The sequence below is a fragment of the Podarcis filfolensis genome, assembly GCF_964270895.1.
Source record: "Podarcis filfolensis genome assembly, chromosome: 2".
NCBI lineage: Eukaryota > Metazoa > Chordata > Lepidosauria > Squamata > Lacertidae > Podarcis > Podarcis filfolensis.
In genome coordinates this window covers 14192581-14205467 of record NC_139605.1, presented here as the reverse complement: position 1 = coordinate 14205467, position 12887 = coordinate 14192581, and the positions used below count along the sequence as shown (strand labels likewise).

At 50.7% G+C, this 12887-nt stretch overlaps 2 protein-coding genes across 4 annotated transcripts in view; one reads left to right on the top strand and one right to left on the bottom strand.

The window, feature by feature from the left end:
- LOC310757070 (uncharacterized protein) overlaps positions 1-12887 on the bottom strand; it is a 179530-nt gene that overhangs the window by 87890 nt on the left and 78753 nt on the right. The window lies entirely within an intron of this gene.
- The window catches only part of DDAH2 (DDAH family member 2, ADMA-independent), a 44882-nt gene continuing 34729 nt past the window's right edge, over positions 2735-12887 (top strand). The window contains exon 1 of one of the 3 annotated variants that reach the window (XM_083602384.1): positions 2735-3151. The gene's annotated coding sequence lies outside the window, so the exon portion shown is untranslated. Of the gene's footprint in view, positions 3152-3700; positions 3833-7220; positions 7367-12887 lie in introns of those variants that run through there. The other 2 variants (XM_083602385.1, XM_083602386.1) reach the window with 2 other exon arrangements.

Sequence of the window (12887 nt, the reverse complement as noted above, 5' to 3'; positions counted from 1 at the left end):
TCCCAGGCTGCGCACCTGGTCCTTCAGGGGCACAGTTACCCCATTCAGGACCAGGGAATCCTCCACACCTACCCACCTCCTGTCCCCCAAAAACAGTACTTCTGTCTTGTCAGGATTCAACCTCAATCTGTTAGCCGCCATCCATCCTCCAACCGCCTCCAGACACTCACACAGGACCTTCACTGCCTTCACTGGTTCTGATTTAAAAGAGAGGTAGAGCTGGGTATCATCCGCATACTGATGAACACCCAGCCCAAACCTCCTGATGATCTCTCCCAGCGGCTGCATGTAAATGTTGAAAAGCATGGGGGAGAGGACAGAACCCTGAGGCACCCCACAAGTGAGGGCCCAGGGGTCTGAACACTCATCCCCCCACCACTTTCTGAACATGGCCCAGGAGGAAGGAGCGGAACCACTGTATGACAGTGCCCCCAGCTCCCAGCCCCTCACGACGGTCCAGAAGGATGTTATAGTCGATGGTATCAAACGCCGCTGAGAGATCCAGCAGAACTAGGAAACAGCTCTCACCTTTGTCCCTTGCCCGCCGGAGATCATCAACCAGTGCGACCAAGGCAGTTTCAGTCCCATGATGAGGCCTGAATCCCGACTGGAAGGGATCCAAATGGTCCGCTTCTTCCAGGTGTGCCTGGAGTTGTTCAGCAACCACTTGCTCAATCACCTTGCCCAAGAATGGAAGATTTGAGACTGGGCGATAATTGGCCATCGTGGCCGCATCTAAAGATGGTTTTTTAAGAAGCGGTTTAATAACCGCCTCTTTCAGCGGGTCTGGGAAGGCTCCCTCACGGAGGGAAGCATTCACCACCCCACGAAGCCCATCGCCCAGTCCTTCCCGGCTAGCTTTTATAAGCCAGGATGGGCAAGGATCCAGGAGACAGGTGGTTGGCTTCACTCGTCCAAGCAGCCTGTCCACATCCTCGGAGGTAACAGATTGGAATTGATCCCACTCAACTTGACTAGACAGGACTCTAGCACTCTCCCGCCCCGGCCCTGCTCCCACGGTGGAGTCTACTTCTTCCCGAATCTGAGCGATTTTATCTGCAAAAAACTTTGCGAAATCATTGCAGGAGATCATGTGGCCCGTACTGGGCCCCGATGTTGCAGGTGGTTCCGCTAAATTGTGAACCACCTGAAAAAGTCTCCTGCTGCTGTTTTCTGCAGATGCAATAGAGGCGGTGAAGAAAGTCTTCTTCGCTGTCGCTATCACCACTTGGTAGGCTCGACGTTGAGCTCTAACCTGTGTCCGGTCAGATTCGGAATGAGTTATCCGCCACCGGCGCTCTAGCCGTCTCAACGATTGTTTCATTGCCCTCAGATCCGTGGAAAACCACGGGGCTGCCCGGGCCCCATGCAATCGGAGAGGGCGCTTCGGAGCTAAACAGTCAAAAGCCCTGGTTAACTCCACATTCCAGCGGGCCACCAGGGAATCGGCTGAAAGGCCATCAACATGGGATAAAGCATCCCCTACCACTCTATGGAAACCATTTGGATCCATTAAGTGGCGGGGGCGGACCATCCGAATCGGTCCCACCTCCCTGCAGAGGGGATGGGTCGCAGAGAAGTCCAGTTGCACCAGGAAGTGATCTGACCATGGTTATGTGACATGGTTGCCCCCGGAAGGTGAGATATTTGGGCTTCGGTCCTGGAGCCACAAAGGCAGGAGGACCCGATGGAGGAGAGGGTGAAAGAGCTCTTTAACTCCAAAGTACTTAATTCGTTCCGGAGGTCCATTCTTAACCTGAAACTGTTCTTAACCTGAAGCACCACTTTAGCTAATGGGGCCTCCTGCTGCCGCTGCGCCGCAGGAGCACGATTTCTGTTCTCATCCTGAAGCAAAGTTCTTAACCTGAAGCACTATTTCTGGGTTAGTGGAGTCTGTAACCTGAAGCGTATGTAACCAGAGGTACCACTGTACTAATGGATTGCCTGACATCTAAAAGGTAATAACAGCAAAGGTGCCAGGTGAGTTTGGTGTGGGATACTTTGAGAGCTGAGATGCTAACGCTTAAAGGAGGTCCTTTAGAAACCTTTTGCTCCAGTCTGTTTAGGACTTTATATGTTACAGCTGGAAGCATCAGAAAGCAGCAACTTTCCAGAAACACCCCCCCCCAATTCCAACATCCTAAAAACACTAACCTCCCAAGGTAAGAGAGCAGCTCTCTCCCCTTAACAATCCTAAACACATCATAATATCCTTATCCCAAGGGACCAATTTCCCCCCCAAGTCACGGGCACAAAGCTCAGCACTGCCATTTGTTTTCAATGCCAAGCCCAGAATACCTGCCACGATAAAGACACATAGTAGCATATGCAGAGTGCATTTCCCCCAACCTACCGACAAATCTCAGCTAGCTGTTACATAATCAGGGATCATGAGGTGATAGGGTCGAACAAGAGCGTAAATCCCTGCCTGCGCAGCTCAGAGCGGTATATAAATTCTGCAAGATGAAATAGTTCTGTGCAACTGGAAGGCTCGCTGCGTCCCACGAAAACGACACATAACATCCCATTTCTAAGCAGAATGGCAGGCGATAAAAACTTCATTAAGCACGGAAAGAGGGTGTGGCTCTAAGGAAGGGGTAATATACACATTAAACCACAAGGGTCTCCAAGAAGGATTCTAGTGTGACAAAAGAATTCTCCACGCCCTACTCCGCCCCCCCCATCTCAGTTCCACTCCATCTAACAATTATCAATATTGTCCACTTTTTGGATCGAGTCCACCGGGAGCAAAGAGCTGGAGCAGGAAGGTAGGGAAGAACTGGCGGGGCTGGGAGTCAGCGCTTGCTTTTAACCCCTCGGGAGGGGAGGGGCGTCCCGGAGCCCCGCCCCCTCCCCGCCCCAGCCTGGAGACAATGAGATCCCAGCCCCGCGCTGCGCTAGCAATGGCGAAGTCGGCGCCGCGCCCCCCGCCCAGCCGCGGCCGCTTTCGGGGGTGACGGAGCCCAGCCGGGACCCCTCTCCTCCGCCTCCCCTGCTCCCCGCTCCCGCCGGGGAGAGCGCGCGGGCTGCGATCGCCTGCCTGCCCGCCCCCCACCACGAGGCGAGAGAGCGGCGGCGCCCTCCCGCTTCCCCCCACCCCATACATTCTCCGGCGAGGAGGCGCCTGGTGGATGGAAGCGCCCTGCGAGAGGTGAGAGGGGCACGGGAGGGCCGGGGTGGTTTCTTTTTGGGTGGGGGGGGCGCTGGCTGAGCTAGGACGCCTGGGTTCCTTAGGCGAAGGGGATCTAGCAGACTGGATGTCAAAAGAGGTGTCTCTGGCATGGAGGACTTCTAGGTCCCACCCCTTCCACGGGGTCTGGTAGGATAGGTCATAGCAGGGGTGGTGGTGGTGTCTATTCCCAATTTTGTTTGGCTTGGGAGGGGGCTCTAGGACCCAGGTGGGAGGGAATTGGGACGCCTGGGTCCTTTGGACAGTTTGGGGGCTCTGGGGGTGCGCAGCTAGCAGGAGGTTAGAGCAAGGGGACTTGGCAGGAGGAGTGGGGTCAGTCGGACCCACGGTCGGCGGTGGGGAGGGGAAAGGGGGGCTGACTTGGCGTTCTTGGGTTTCCACCTCCTGGGAGACGGGTGTGCAAGTCAGGCCAGCAGAACAAGGGGAAGCCGAGGCTCCTCTGGGTGGGAGAGGCTCGTGGGGGTGTGGCTTTTTTGGGTGGGTGGGTGGAGATCGAGAGCCAAGAGTCCTGGTTTCTACTGGTCCGGGACTGGGACTGCAGGTGGCGGCACACGGAGGATTGGAACCAGTTCCTGGAGGAGCAGGCGTCTAAGCGCACTGGGAAGGGGGAAGAAGGAACAGGGATCCTTTGGGAAAACACAGGTATGGTTCGTACCTGGTTGGAGAAGAGTGCCAGACAGGGCACAGCACAACCAAATCCACCTGTTTAATGAGAGGGGCATGGGGCGAATTCCAGAGGGGCTTCAGCTGCGTTGGTGAAACCCAGGAGTCCTAGCTTTTGCCCGCCAGGTCCTCCCAGCCTCCTCCAGATGTTTTCCTTTGGCCTTCTGCCAGCTTCTTCCCCAGACTTTGTGACACTTAAAAACAACAACAACAACCGAGAGTGTCTTGTTGACCAGGATTCCTGGGTTCCTTTTTCAGCAGGAGTGTGACATTTGCCAAGAAGACTTTAAAAAAGTTGTGGGGCGTTGCAGAGTTGCTGATATCGCTGTGTTCTGGGGTCGTGGGGAGAAGGAAAGAAGCGTGGAGTTGCGCATGGTGCTTGATTTCCCCAAAAACCACACGCACGCATAGGTTGGGTTAGGCTGTGGCGATGCAGTGATGCACTGCCAACGCACCCTGGATTTTCTGCTGAGAATGGGCTTTGCCAGCCAGCCTGGTGCCCCCTGACACCCGGAGGTCATCAGCTGGGTGGAGACTGGGTTAGAAGGTTCTGAGCTTGCTTGGTGGGGAGAGGCTGTGGCTTAGTGGAAGGAAAATGTGCTCCGCATCCAGGTTCAATTCCTGGGAAGACTCGTGTCTAACAACCTGCCGGCCAGAACGGGTAGCACATAAGAATATAGGAAGCTGCCCTGTATTTCATCCAACTATTGGGCCATCTAGCTCCATACAGTCTACACTGACTGGCAGCGGCCCTCCCAGGTTCCAGCAGGGCTCTCTCCCATCTCCTACCTGGAGATGTCTGGGATTGAACCTGGGACCTTCTGCTTGCAAGGCAGATTCTCTGCCGCTGAACCACAGCCCTGCCCTGGCCCTTCCTAGCACTGAGCTGGCTGTCAATGGTATACGACGCTTCCGACGCTCCTTCCTGAATCTTTCTCTCTGGGGTCCTGTTGGTTCCAGGGTGAGTTTCCTCACCTTAATGGTGTTCTCTATCATAGCAGCTGCTAAAGCTGGGAGTAAGGAGGCTGAACGCTTGTGTTTCATGGGCTTTTGTTTTCTCCTTGTTATTTACTGAAATATTTGCACAGTAGGAATGTATTGATCTCAGCGGGTAAAAAGTTTGTAGCTTGTCAAATTGATTTTCCAAATAGTATATGGATACTGGACTTTTTTGTATTCTGCTTATTAGTGAAGGCGGCTATTCTGTGCCTACTTACCTGGGGGCATGGTTGTACACAGGGGGTGGGCATGCAAGGGAGCAGTGCCTGTCCTGTTGGTGAAGTGTGACCCCGGCTCTCAGCTTCCTTAAATAAACGTTTCCAGCATTTTTAGAACCTGTGATAGGAGACAAAATGGGTAGACACTCTTCTGTTTTGTTTGTGTGAAAAAATTGCCTGCTCCTCCTCCTTCTGTGTTTTATTTTGCCCCCCTGGAAAAATTTGGCATCTCCCACCCTGGGAAAAAGTCCTGTGGTGCCCATGACTGTGAGTTAGTTCCACTTGCATCAGTGGGGCTTACTGTTTAGAAGGCATGTATGGGACATGGGTGGCGCTGTGGGTTAAACCACAGAGCCTAAGACTTGCCAATCAGAAGGTCGGCGGTTCAAATCCCCATGACGGGGTGAGCTCACGTTGCTCTGTCCCTGCTCCTGCCAACCTAGCAGTTCGAAAGCACCTCAAAGCGCAAGGAGATAAATAGGTACCACTCCGGCGGGAAGGTAAACGGCGTTTCCGTGTGCTGCTCTGGTTCGCCAGAAGCGGCTTAGTCATGCTGGCCACATGACCCGGAAGCTGTACGCCGGCTCCCTCGGCCAATAAAGCGAGATGAGCGCCGCAACCCCAGAGTCGTCTGCGACTGGACCTAATGGTAAGGGGTCCCTTTACCTTTTTTATAGGATTGCCCTGTTAATTATGTCAATATTGTTAGAAATTCAGATATATAAGCTAGGCGCCAAATGGCTCCTGAAACCAAGGTTTCAGTCGCCAAACCTTGAATGTCTCGCTGCCATTTTTAGGCAAGATGGCTCTGAAGTCTTATTTTTCAAATGATGGGCTGACTGATTGATTAAGCATCCAGCTAGTTCAGATGACAACCTTGAAGCTAGGTTAAGAACTTTGAGAACTTAAAGAAGAAAAGTCGCTTGATCCAGGGACAATCCACATATTTATTGACCTGTTCTGACCTCTTTTTCTCCTGCTCAGGCTGCACAGAAAAAGCAATTTGGTTCCGGAAATTCATTTCGATTGTGCAGATAAAATGTAACTGATAGAATTCTACAGGGTGTGGGATTAGTGTGTTGAAAACAGTGCAGGTTCAAGGATCTCCAGATGGTGGGGACGTCAGGTGGTTGAAAGCCAAGTGAAATATGTTTGGGAAGAGAAATTGCTTCACATGTCAGTGTGGTGGTTAGAGCAAGCATGGGGAATCCTGTGGCTGATGTTGCCTCATGTGGCCAGGAACCTGTCTCGATGGCTTTGGGCCAGCCCTAACTTTCTCTCTCAGCCCTGGCCTACCCTACAGAGCTGTTGTGATGTTGAAGTGAGAGGTGAGGGGGAAAACTGTTATACCGTATCTTTCGCTCCATAAGACGCACTTTTCTCCTCCTAAAAAGTAAGGGGAAATGTCTGTGCGTCTTATGGAGCTAATGCGTGGTCCCTGGAGCCGAATTGCCCAGGGGCAAAAAGCAGATCGTGTTCTTTTTTTTAAAAAAAGAGGGAAGGGGGTATTGAAACAAAGCCGCTGAGCAGCTGATCAGCAAGCGATCGGGAGGAAGATAAGGGACTCTAGTGATAAAGGAGGCTGCCTGGGAGGGGGGAGGTAAAAGCACATGGATCCTCAGGATTTTTGCATTGGGTCACCCCAAATTCACCATCAGATCACATAGCATGTCTGTGGCCACAGCATGAACCACAAAAATCATACATCCACTGTTTCGTTCAGAATATTTTTTTTCTTGTTTTCCTCCTCTAAAAATTAGGCGCGTCTTATGGTCAGGTGAGTCTTATGGAGCGAAAAATATGGTACGTTGCCTTGAGCTCCTTGGAGGAAAAGCAAGATACAAATGCCGTAAGCATATATATATAACTTGGTTTGGGCTCAGTTTTGTCTTTGATACCAATTTACAGAGTTGGGTCTGGACTCGGGTGAAGCCCTGACAGGTGTGTTGGGCAGAAAACATTCCTAGTTAGAGGTGCCTCTGTGTGTTCATTTGTGGATATACAATTAAAGCCTGCCAACTTTGCTCTTGAAGTTTCCTCCCTAGGATTCCCAAGATTTTTAAACAGATTTTTGGCAATGGGTGGGACGGTTCTCGAGGCCAGCTGTGGAGTTGACTGTACTCAAGAGTTCAAGAAGCAGAGGAGGAGTGCAGTAAGTCCTGAGTTTATTACTTGTGTTCCCACATCATCAATTCCTTTCCCTTCTTCCTGACCAGAACTAAACCAAACCAATAAAAAGAATCCGCTGGATCGGGATCAGCCTTTTCTTTGGAGAGAGGAAGGAATTGGGGCGCAGGTATGTCACGGCCAGCTCCGGTTCTGGTCTTAGACAGCAGAGAAACAAAATAATTAATTAGCAGGTCAGGAGGCAAAATGGGGAGGGAAGGAACCGCTGCTGAAATGTGTTCTTTAAGGAAGTGGCAAATACATATTTCTTTTCTTGACAAGGCTTATATTCCGCCCAGAGGCCCTTTCCTGGTTTTTCTCGCTCTGTGTTGCATTTTTGCTGTGCGTTCTCTGATTGCTTTTGTGTTTTATGATTCCTGTTGGGGAAAGGGCGTGTTGATATGTGCGTCCAGGGAGACTGGCTTTGAGCTGCTTGGCTGTTGGTTAGCAAAACTGCTTCTTGATAAACTTGGGTGTGTGTGTGTCACACACTGAGACAGAGAATGTAGAGTCTACCTCAGGGACAAGTAATTCCAGCTGGCTCGTGCCGGGAATCTCTGTGGGCTTGAAGGTTTTGACAGGGGATGTGCACGGGAAGCGCAAGTGAGCTTTTTCACGGCTCCCACTCAAGACGATCTCTCTTTTTCTTGCCGGATTTTTTTGCCCACCCGAATTTGCCCTCTGTCCAAGCCTTCTGCAGTTCTGCTCACCCTGGCGAGTCTGCCGCTGACTTCTGGCAGGTGTGACGGGAAGAGGGCCTTTCTCCCGACTTGGAAGGTGGGCTGGGATCCTTCTGGCCATTGTGTAGTGCTCTCTGTCACCCCGCAGCTTCACATTTGGGAGGAAAGAGCGGGTGTTGTCTGGTAGCTGTGTGGAAAGGGTAGAGCAGGGATGTGGAGCCTGTGGCCCTGCAGATGGCATTGGCCTCCAGCTCCCATCCAGAAAAGCTATTCACCACATGGCTCCTGGACCCTGGGTTACGGGTGCAAAAACAGAATGGCTAGTCACCTTTTTTCTCACTACAGCAGCACTTTCTATTCATTTTTTCGAAATGCATGAACTATGACACTATTGGCACCAGTGACATATTGCTAATACAGTGGTACCTCAGGTTAAGTACTTAATTCGTTCCGGAGGTCCGTTCTTAACCTGAAACTGTTCTTAACCTGAAGCACCACTTTAGCTAATGGGGCCTCCTGCTGCCGCCACACCGCCGGAGCACGATTTCTGTTCTCATCCTGAAGCAAAGTTCTTAACCTGAAACACTTTTTCTGGGTTAGTGGAGTCTGTAACCTGAAGCATATGTAAACCAAGGTACCACAGTATCACATTTTTAATAGCAGTTCTTAATTGGACGCCGCAAATGTAAATGGGGTTCAGCCCCTGCCATTGTGGCCAAAAACAATAACAATAATTTCTGTCAAAACAAAAAAAAATTTTCTTTCCAGTAGCACCTTAAAGACCAACTAAGTTAGTTGGTCTTTAAGGTGCTACTGGAAGGAAATTTTTTGTTTTGTTTTAACTATGGCAGACCAACACGGCTACCTATCTGTAACTGGAATAATTTCTGTGTGTAATATATGTTATGTAACATACCGACGTACCTTGGAAGCCAAACGGAATCCATTCCGGAAGTCCGACTTCAAAAACGTTCAACTTCCAAGGCATGGCTTCCGATTGGCTGCAGGAGCTTCCTGCAGCCAATCGGAAGCTGCAGAAGCCCCACCAGACATTCGGCTTTCAAAAGAACGTTTGAAAACTGGAGCACTCACTCACGGTTTTTGATTGTTCAGGAGCCAGAACGTCCGACTCTCAAGGTGTTTGGGAGCCAAAGTATGACTGTATTGTGCTAGATTTGAACTTGAATCTTGAATCTCGGTTACCATACGCGGCGCCTAGACTTCTCAAATTGCTTGCATTCAGACGATTCCCAGTCGCAAAATGCACCTGGCTCCCTGCTGATTTTGAATGCTGCTCCCATCACCCTCAACCATTGACCAACTTAGGGGGGGACGCACCATGTCCTCATCCCTGCTGTAGGACCTTGGCCACGCAGGGCCCAACTAGGGGGAATGGCTTTGTAGCTCAGCGGTGGAGCATCTACATGAGGAAGCTCCCAGGTTCAGTCCCCAGCATCTACAGGAGAGGGTGCTTCCCGTAACTCTGGGGCTCTGCTGCCAGTCGGTGTGGACAATACTGAGTTTGGTAAGCCAATTGCGTAATTGTAAGATCTTAAAAAGCAGAGACATCACCTTGCCAACAAAGGTCCGTATAGTTAAAACTATGGTTTTCCCAGTAGTGATGTATAGAAGTGAGAGCTTGGAGCATAAAGAAGGCTGATCGCCGAAGAATTGATGCTTTTGAATTATGGTGTTGGAGGAGACTCTTGAGAGTCCCATGGACTGCAAGAAGATCAAACCTCTCCATTCTGAAGGAAATCAGCCCTGAGTGCTCACTGGAAGGACAGATCCTGAAGCTGAGGCTCCAATACTTTGGCCACCTCATGAGAAGAGAAGACTCCCTGGAAAAGACCCTGATGTTGGGAAAGATGGAGGGCACAAGGAGAAGGGGACGACAGAGGGCAAGATGGTTGGACAGGGTTCTCAAAGCTACCAGCATGAGTTTGACCAAACTGCGGGAGGCAGTGGAAGACAGGAGTGCCTGGCGTGCTCTGGTCCAGGGGGGTCACGAAGAGTTGGACATGACTAAATGACTAAACAACAACAAGACCATTTCCTATGTCTGTTCCTCTAGCCAATGCCAACCTTTTTTGAACAAAATCTCCATGCGGAATCTCCATGCTGCATTTGGTGCAGGTTCTTGAAGGGGCAACAGAGTCCAGCTGACTAGCTGCCCCACATTTCCTTTTCTTGAGGAAAGCAGGGGGTGGGATGGGTTGCCCAGGGAGGGGGGGCTGGGGAAAAGTGACTGCAGTATAGTGGTACCTCGAAAGTCGAACGGAATGCGTTCCGGAGGTCTGTTCGACTTCCAAAACGTTCGGAAACCAAGATGCGTCTTCTGATTGGCTGCAGGAAGCTTCTGCAGCCAATCAGAAGCCACATCACACGTTCATGTTCCAAAGAACGTTTGCAAACCGGAGCACTTCCAGGTTTGTGGTGTTCGGAAGCCAAAATGTCTGAGTACCAAGGCATTCGCAAACCAAGGTACGACTGTATTTCATTTGGTCAGCAAGGCAAGACTGAGATTGAAGACCCCCTGTTCTTTCCATCTCATCTTACCGCATCAGGGAAAAGAGAGGGAGGGGGGCTGAACATCTGTCCTGCTGCCAACCCTTTGGAGTAGCACATCACTTTGGGCATTTGGCTCTTAGGACTCCCAATTGCGCCAGCAACCAAATTTGGACTCCAGTCCAGCCCCTGCCCGCAAGTAATGTGGGGAATAACTTCCATTCAACATGTTGTTGTTGTTGTTGTTGTTTAGTCGTGTCTGTCTCTTTGTGACCCCATGGACCAGAGCACGCCAGGCACTCCTGTCTTCCACTGCCTGCCTCAGTTTGGTCAGACTCATGCTGGTAGCTTCGAGAACACTGTCCAACCATCTCGTCCTCTGTCGTCCCCTTCTCCTTGTGCCCTCCATCTTTCCCAACATCAGGGTCTGTTCCAGGGAGTCTTCTCTTCTCATGAGGTGGCCAAAGTATTGGAGCCTCAGCTTCAGGATCTGTCCTTCCAGTGAGCACTCAGGGCTGATTTCCTTCAGAATGGAGAGGTTTGATCTTCTTGCAGTCCATGGGACTCTCAAGAGTCTCCTCCAACACCATAATTCAAAAGCATCAATTCTTTGGTGATCAGCCTTCTTTATGGTCCAGCTCTCGCTTCCATACATCACTACTGGGAAAACCATAGTTTTAACTATATGGACCTTTGTTGGCAAGGTGATGTCTCTGCTTTTTAAGATGCTGTCTAGGTTTGTCATTCAACATATGTCTGAGTAAACATAGGTTTGGTGGTTCTTTCAGTTTGGCTTTTCTTGCATCCAAACAGAATGCTAATTTATATCGCAACAGATTTATTGCTGTTGCTAGAACAGTGGCTGAATTTTTATCCCGCCTTTCTTCCAGGGAGCTCAATGTGAGGAGCATAGCTTGTGCCACCTCTGGTTTTAGCACCAAACCTCTTGGGTGTGTTAATGGCTCAATGACATCCGGGGAGCTTCCAAAATGAGCAGCGATTTGACCCTGGAATATCCCTGGGCCTAGTCTGGCATTCGCATCACTGTGACACACAGCCTCTCAAGCATATTGTATTATTTTTCAGGAACTGTAACATGAGACCTGCTTAATTTTTGATCGACATGCCGCTGCCCTGCTGCTTTTTGTGTGTAGAATTAACAAACACCAAGAAGGGCACGGCTGCTGTGTGGCAGGAGGGAATCTTGACAGATTCAGCTCGCCCACATCTATACATTTACAGCTCTGCCTTAAGAATCGTGGCTACTCCCAAAGAATCCTGGGAGCTGTAGTTTATGAAGGATGCTCCGGGTTGCTTGGAGAACCCTATTCCTCACCCGGAGCTGCAATTCCCAGAGTTCCCTGGGAAGAGGGATTGGACTGTTAAACCACTCTGCGAATTGTGGCTCTGGGAGGGGAACAGAGGTCTCCTTGCAACTCTCAGGTCCCTTGACAAAGTAAAGGTAAAGGTAAAGGTAAAGGGACCCCTGACCATTAGGTCCACTCGTGACCGACTGGGGTTGTGGTGCTCATCTCGCTTTACTGGCCGAGGGAGCCGGCGTACAGCTTCCAGGTCATGTGGCCAGCATGACTAAGCCGCTTCTGGCGAACCAGAGCAGCACACGGAAACGCCGTTCACCTTCCCGCCGGAGCGGTACCTATTTATCTACTTGCAATTTGACGTGCTTTCAAACTGCTAGGTTGGCAGGAGCAGGGACCGAGCAACGGGAGCTCACCCTGTCGTGGGGATCCGAACCGCCAACCTTCTGATCGGCAAGTCCTAGGCTCTGTGGTTTAACCCACAGCGCCACCCGCATCCCTTCTTGACAGAGTACAGCTCCCATAATTCTTTGGAGGAAGCCATGACAGTTTAAAGTGGTATTGTAGTGTTTTAAATATGCAGTGGCCCTGCTCAATTTATTTCTATACCATCCAAACTCTGTTTAAATATTTCCAGTGAAGGAGAGTCTGCTCTTGCCATCAGAACGTTCTTCCCAGCGTTTAGTTGGAGCTGTCATTTGACTCTTATCTGTTTGGATCCTACCCTTTGGGACAACAGAAAACTACTGGAAAGGCGTAGATGAGTGCAGAGCAACTGCTTTGCATCCAGAAGGCGTCAGTGCTTGGATTCCAGCATCTCCTGATAGGGCAGGGAAAAGACTCCCTGTCTGAAACTCTGGAGAGCCGCTCCTTTCATAACAGAAGATCCAGGTGGACTGAGCCAGGATTGGCAGCTTCCTGCAAACATCACAGATGTCATCAAAAGCAGTACAGAAGAATCATCAAAGGGACTGGACTTGCTTCTCAACAATGGTCCGAATAATTGCGCAGGCACAGCATGGAAACCTCCTTGAGGGATACCCGAAAGCTTAATGACTGAATCTCTGATGGAAGAGTGTCCCAGCAACCCCAAAGGCCTGCTTTCTGCTTGCTTGCCCACAGGAAAGAGATTCTCCCTTTGGCA